Genomic DNA, 7,545 nt, shown 5'->3' on the forward strand with positions numbered 1-7,545 from the left:
TTTTTTCTTTTTTTTTTTAATATTTTATTTATTTATTTGAGAAAGACAGTGAGAGTTCACACAAAACAAGGGAGTGGCCAGCAGAAGAACAAGCAGGTTTCCTTCTGAGCAGGGAGCCCAATGTGGGGCTCCATCCCAGGACCCCAGGATAATGACCTAAGCCAAAGGCAGCTGTTCAACCTACTGAGTCACCCAGGTGTTCAGAAATGATTCTTTTCTATACAAGATTCCACAGTTCTTTTTTGATAAGCAAGCATTGTTAATATTATTTTGTGCATCCTACCATCATTTGACTATAAATTTATACAACTATTATATTTTTAACAAAAATGAGATGTTACACACATGCATTTCCTTTTACGAGTTTTCTATCTCCAATAAATAACATATATTTTGGCTCGATTTCATCAAATTAGATCTACTTCATTATTTTAGCACCTGCAGAGAGAATATTCATCATATAAATATACTATGATACATTTAATTATCCCTTTATTAAGGGGCATTTTATTCATTTCTAGCATTTTGCTAATACAAACTGTGCTACAATGAGAATCTTTGTACACATCTTTGCACAATTGTCACCCAATGATGTGCTGTAATTAATAGAATGTGGAGGACATGACATTTTCCTGCTTTTGTGCCATGTATAGAAAGTTGCCAAGTAAGAACTCCAACAGCAGAGACTATCAAGCCCTCCCAAACTATAGAGTTGTGAATAAATAATACAAGATCTTAAACGACCGAATTCTATGAAAGCTAGTTACATATCAATACGTAACCAAGAGATGCTTCATTAAATTTAAGACATTCTGTTCATCAAAATATACCTTTAAGAGTATGAAAAGAAAATCATGGTTTAGAAGGCATTTATAATACATACAACTGAAAACAACTTATATTCCGATTATATAAAGAACCTCTACAAATAAATGGAAAATCCAAATGGTAAATGGGCAAAAGTCTTGAGAAATCTTATAAAAGAATATATTAAAATAGATAATAGTTATATGAAAGATGTTCAACATCATTAGTAATCATGAAAATGCAAATTAAACTGCAATATCATTTAAACTCTTAGAGGTCAGATGTGAGGGCGATCTGGTTGCAATCTCTGTCACTCCCTTCTGAAGCTATGCTCTCTGGATACCAGTGTCCATCCATCAATGGTTAAAATAGAGGGCTTGCCAATACCAAATGTTGACAAGGATTCCTGCAGCAAGTGAAATTTGTTTACATACTTAGTGAGAGTATAAACAAGTGCAACTACATGGGAGATACTGGGCAGCCCTTACTAAACAACCAGAAATTCCCTTCCTACAAAGATTCTCAAGTGAAATGAGTGAACTTGTCCTCCAAAGACAGATAAAAAAATGTTCATAATAGCTTTACTAATAGCCAAAGTTAGAAGCAAGTAACCATAGACAAAATGTTACATTTGTGCAGTGAATACACAACAATGAAAAAAAGTAAATTACTGATATCTGTAATTACATGGATGAATATTGTTTTTCTTCATAAATGGCATCTTTCCATATAAAATTTTTATTTGCTTATGAAGCACTTCCCCAACTATAGACTCTATTAAAATGTTGGAATACCTTGTTTTACTGTGCTTCACTTTTATTGCACTTCAAAGATGCTGCATTTTGTACAAATTGAAGGTTTTTGGTAGCCTGCATTGAGCAAGTCTATTAACATCATCTTTTTCAATAGCATTAGCTCACTTTATATCTGTGTCACATTTTGGTAATTCTTGCAATATTTCAAACTTTTCATTATTATTATATTGATATGGTGATCTGTGGTTAGTGATCTTTGATATTACTATTGTAACCATTTTGGGGCTCCACAAACCCTACTCATATAACCTGGGGAACTTAATTGATAAATATATGTGTTCTACCTGCTCCAGCAACCAGCCTTTTCTCAGTCCCCTCTCTCTCTCCCTCTCCCCAAGCCTGCCTAATTCCTGAGATATAATACTGAAGTTAGGCTAATTAATAATCATACAATGACCTTTAAGAGTTTATGAGCCTTGAGAACTTATTTGGAAGTTCTAGCAGGGGACTGCAGCTACTCATATATCCTTGACCAAAGAATGGTCCTCTCCTGTCTCTGGGAAGGCCATCCTCTTTGACAGAGAGCATAGCTTCAGAAGGGACGCACATGGAGTGTTGAGGGAGGAAGTGGACACCTGCCTCGCCAGCCAGATTAGCTGAATCAACCCTTACGATCAACGGGGTGACAGAGGTTGCAACCAGATCGCCCTCACATCTGACCTCTAAGAATTTAAATGAAGAGTCACATGTCTCTCATTTTAAATAATAAAACTAGAATACTTAAGTTTAATGAGGAAAGAATATTAAAAGCCAAGATAGGTGGAAAATAAGGGTTCTTGCACTAAACAGCTAAATTGCGAATACAAAGGAAAACATCCTAAAGGAAATAAAAAGTGCTACTCCAGTGCACACACACACACACAAAAAAAAAAAAAAAAAAAAAGAAAAGAAAAGAAAAAGAAAAATAGTTTTATTGCTGATATAAAAAAAAAGTTTGAGTGGTCTGGATAGAAGATCAAAGCAGTCACAACATTCTCTGAAACCAAAGCCTAATCTAGAGCAAGGTCCTAAGTATCTTCAATTTTATGTATGCTAAGAGAGGTGAGAGAGTTGCAAAGAAAAATTTGAAGCTATCAGGGTTGGTTCATGACGTTTGAGGAAAGAAGCTGTAATGTAAAAGTACAAAGTGAAGCAGCAAGTACTGATACAGAAGCTGCAGCAAGTTCTCCAGAAGAGCTAGCTAAAATCATTAATGAAAATGGCTACACTAAACAACAGATTTTCAATGTAGATGAAACAACCTTCTATTGGAAGAAGATAATATCTAGGGCTCTTATAGATATAGAGGAGAAGCCAGTGGTTGGCTTCAAAGCTTCAAAGTTTCAAAGGATAGTCTGATTTTATTAGGGGCTAATGCAGTTGGGGACTTTAAGGTGAACCCAGTGCTCATTTATCATTCTGATAACCCTAGGAGACTTAAGAATTATGCTATATCTACTCTGTTCATGCTCTATAAAAGCAGCAACAAAACCTGGATGACAGCATATCTATTTATAATTTGATTTACTAAATATTCTAAGCCCACTGTTGAGACCTATTTAGAAAAATACAGATTCCCTTCAGAAAATTCTGTTCATTGACAATATACCTGGCCAACCAAGAGCTCTAATGAAGATACAATAAGATTAACGATGTTTTTATGTCCACCAACACAACATCCATGCTGCAGCCCATAGATCAAGAAATTATCTCAACTTCCAAGTCATATATATTTCAGAAGGCTCTCACTACCATAAATGGTGATTTCTCTGATGGAAATGGACAAATGAATGAAAAACTTTGTGGAAAGGATTCACCATTCAGTCATTACAAAAATTCACTTTTGGGAGAGGATGTCAAAATATCAACATGAACAGGACTGAGGAAGAATTGATTCTAACCTTTATATATGTCTTTGAGGATTTTAAGACTTTAGTGGAGAAGTAACTGAAGATATGGTAATAAAAATCTTTACAGATGAGGAGTTGCTTCTTATGGAAAACAAAAAGTGGTTTCTTAAGATGGAAGCTATTCCTAAGACACTGTGAAGATTTCTGAAATGATAAAGGATTTAGAATATTACACAAACTTGGGGTGCCTGACTGTGTCTGTCTGTTAAGCCTCTGACTCTTGATTTCAACTTAAGTCATGATCTCAGGGTCATGCGATGGAGCTCTGCATTGGATTCTGTGCTGACCATGGAGCCTGGTTAAGATTCTCTATTTTCCCCTCCCTCTGACTCTCTCCCATGTACACACACGTGCTCGCTCTCTCTCACACACACATGCACGCACACACACACAAATAGAATAGTACACAAACTTAGTTGACAAAGCAGGGGGAGGGTTTAAGAGGGTTGACCTCAATTCTGAAAGAAGTTAGTTATAATGTGGGTAAAATGTTATCTAACAGCATCACACGCTACAGAGAGATTGTTCATGAAAGGAAGAGTCAATTGATATGGCAAACTCCATTGTGTTCTTTTTCTTCTTCTTTTTTTTTATTTTCACTGTTGTCTTATTTTAAGAAATTGCCATAGCCACTCCAACCTTTAGCAACCACCACTCTGGTCAGTCAGCAGTCATTAACAATGAAGTAAAAACCCACCCCCAGTGGAAATAATAGTATTCACTGATGATGATATGCATACTTTAGTAACAAAGTATTTTTAAGTTAAGATATATAATACCCCTCCACCCTTGCACTAACCCTAATCCTAACACCTTATTTGAGGGGGGGGGGAAAGATGTGGTACAAATACAACAGAATCTTATTCTTCTTTAAAAAGGAATGTAATCTTGCCATTTGCGATGACATGGATGGAAATAGAGAGTATTATGTTGAGAGAAATATCCTGAGAGAAATAAGTCAGTCAGAGAAAGACGAATACCATATGATTTTACTCATATATAGAATTTAAGAAACAAACAAAGGAGCAAATGTGGTAACAGAGAAAGAGAGAAGAAACCCAGAAACAAATTCTCAACAAGAACAAACTGATGCTTACCAGAGGGGAAATGGATTAAATAGATAATGAAGATTAAGGAATGCACTTGCTGTGATGAGCACCAGGGTGATGTATGGAAGTGTTGAATCATGGTACCGTACTCCTGAAACTATTATTACACTCTATGTTAAGTAACTGGAATTTAAATCAAAACTTAAAAAAATAAAGGTATGTACATTTTTTTAGACATAATGCTATTAAACACAATGTAACGCAGAGTAATGTAAACATAACTTTCATATGCACTGGGGAAGCAAAAAGTTCATTTGGCTTGCTTTATTGCAACATTCACATTATTGTGGTGGTCTGGAATTGCACCCACAATATCTCTGAGGTATGCCTTTGTATTATTTTAGGATTTTTATAGATTCTGGTTTTAATATTTAAATCTTTTATTTATTTGCAATATTGTTTGTTGCAAGAAGAGTTAAAAAATCAGCATTATTTCTTTCTGATGGCTACCCATGAATTCCAACATTTACAGAGTACTTGTATTTTCTTCACTAATTTGGAATGGACATTTGTCAGACATTATGTTCCTATGCTTGTTCATGTTTGTTTCTCAATTTCATACTTAGCACCGTTAGTATGTTTATGTGCAAATATAAAGCTATTTTAGTTATAAAAACTTTATTTATCTTTTATTCATTTTCTCTTTAAAATATACTAGCCTTTCCAAAAAAAAAAAGTTTTTGTTGTTAAAAACTTTAACAGAATTGTTGATTCCCAGAAACTATTTAATAGGATTACAGTTCAGATTAATTTAGGGGAGAAATGACATATTTAAATATAAAAAACTCTACTCAAAAACAACATTTATGTTTCCATTTATTCAAGTTTTATTTTATGTGCTACACAAAAATTTCAAGTTTTCTTTAAATAGATCTGCAATTCCTAAGTACATTGTGACTGGATACAGCTAAAATCTTTTTTCCTTCATTTTTTTTTCTTTTAATTTCTCCCTCCCTCCATCTTCTCTTTCTTTCAAGAAATACTGCAAATGAGGTTTTTTTCTTTAGATTTTCTTTGTTATAGATATTATTCAAATGCCTTTTTAATTAATTGTGTAGCTAACCCCTTTAAACAGTTTCTTAATAGAAATCTACCCACTTCTAACCAGATTCTGGTTGAGTTTTCAGACTTTTACAGAAATGTGACATCAACATCTACCAAAAGTATTCTTATTTATATACTGCTTGCATACGTGGTCTATCTAATACTATCAGAGCATTTAAAATAATTGTTTTTTGAAAAACTTTGGGTTTTCATAATAATGACATTTAGCTCAGAGAATGTATTTTAATTTTTTATTTGCTAGCTAATTATTCCTTGAAGATGTCAAACTATTTTCCCTACATCTCACCTTCATTTTAGGTTAAGTGTATATGCGTGTATTTGTTTTCATTAATGAATGTAGAAGTTCAAGTGCCTTTTTAAGCATCTATTATCTGTTTTCCTCCTATGAGTCAGTAAAATTAATGTATGTCCTAATATTTGAAGTATCTACATTCCTTGGATAAAATTCACTAACTTGATTATGCTTATGTATTAATATTACATTTAGTATTTTTGGACTAATATTTACAGTAATATTGGTCAGTAATTTTCTTTAATTTTTTCTTTACCATTTTCATGTTTAGGTGATAGATAGCATTTTCCTAGCTATCTAAAAAGAATTGTACAAATTTCTACCTTTCTCTATGATCTAGACAGATTTAAATATAATAGGAACTATCTATACTTTAATCAAAAATAATGCACCTGTAAAAAATCTGTATATAACATTTTTGAAGGAATAGTTCTTTAATAATTTTTTCAAACAGTTTAAAATTATTCTTTTAGATTTTCCATCTCTTTTGAGTCCAGTTTTTCTAACTCCAGGTTTTAAAATTAACTCATAATGCTGAGAGAGGTAGTAAAAAATAATTCTTATATTCTGCCACTTACTTTTCTAATATTATTTGTACTTAAATTTTGCTATTTTTTTCTGATTTCTCTTTTATAAAATTTACTTTTATCTTTTAAAATTATTTTCTTCTCTATTATTTTGTTTTATTTTGATGTTCTTTTAATGATTGCATAAACTCTATGCATTACTTCGATTCCATTTTTTCCTTTTCTTGTAACCTAGGTATATATAATAGTAATTTTTCATCTGAACATTTTTATCAGTATCACAAAAGAGCTGGTAAGTAGCTTTATTGTCTTTATTTTCTGCAATTTTATAGGTTTTTTTTTTAAAGAGTTAAAATTTAGGTTTTAAATTTCTACCTGTTTTTTATGGGGGGATCTCTTTTCAGTTTCTATTTTTATTGTTGTGTTTATTTCAAATATTATTACGCTTGACTCAGAAAAAAGTTTTTTTTTTTTCATTAATAATAATGTCCAGGAATCATGATAAATATTTACACTAATGAAGTATGTCTTGAGTGGTTGCAAAGTGTATTCTATGTGCTCAGTGTATGTAAGTACACAAACATATCCATCTTTGCATCCTACCAAAATTATTTTCTCCATATACTTAATTTTACTGAGACTATTTCATCTATTGTTAGCTAGTACATAAATAGAAGCTGCTGGTATTTTTCTAGAATTCTTGTTTTGTTAATTTTAATGCTCCTTAATTATTTAATATATATATAATACTTACTATATACTATATACAAGTCTTTTATAAGTACGAACTGATTTCATTCTAGAATTAACTTTTTGAAAGTGTACTTTTATTTGCACTTTAGAGATGAGGAAATTGAGACACTAGAAAGCTAAGTGACTGACTCAAAGTTACATAGGTATAATCAGTGAACCTAGGATTTGTACTCAGTCATATTGATCAGAATCCCTGCTCTGAATTACTCCACAAAGCAGTGAAGAATCTCCAAAAAACCTATTAAAGTAAATAAGTAAATTCACAAAGTTGCAAGTTACAGTATTTTT

This window comes from Mustela lutreola, chromosome 1 (assembly GCF_030435805.1).
Source record: "Mustela lutreola isolate mMusLut2 chromosome 1, mMusLut2.pri, whole genome shotgun sequence".
In the NCBI taxonomy this organism is placed as follows: domain Eukaryota; kingdom Metazoa; phylum Chordata; class Mammalia; order Carnivora; family Mustelidae; genus Mustela; species Mustela lutreola.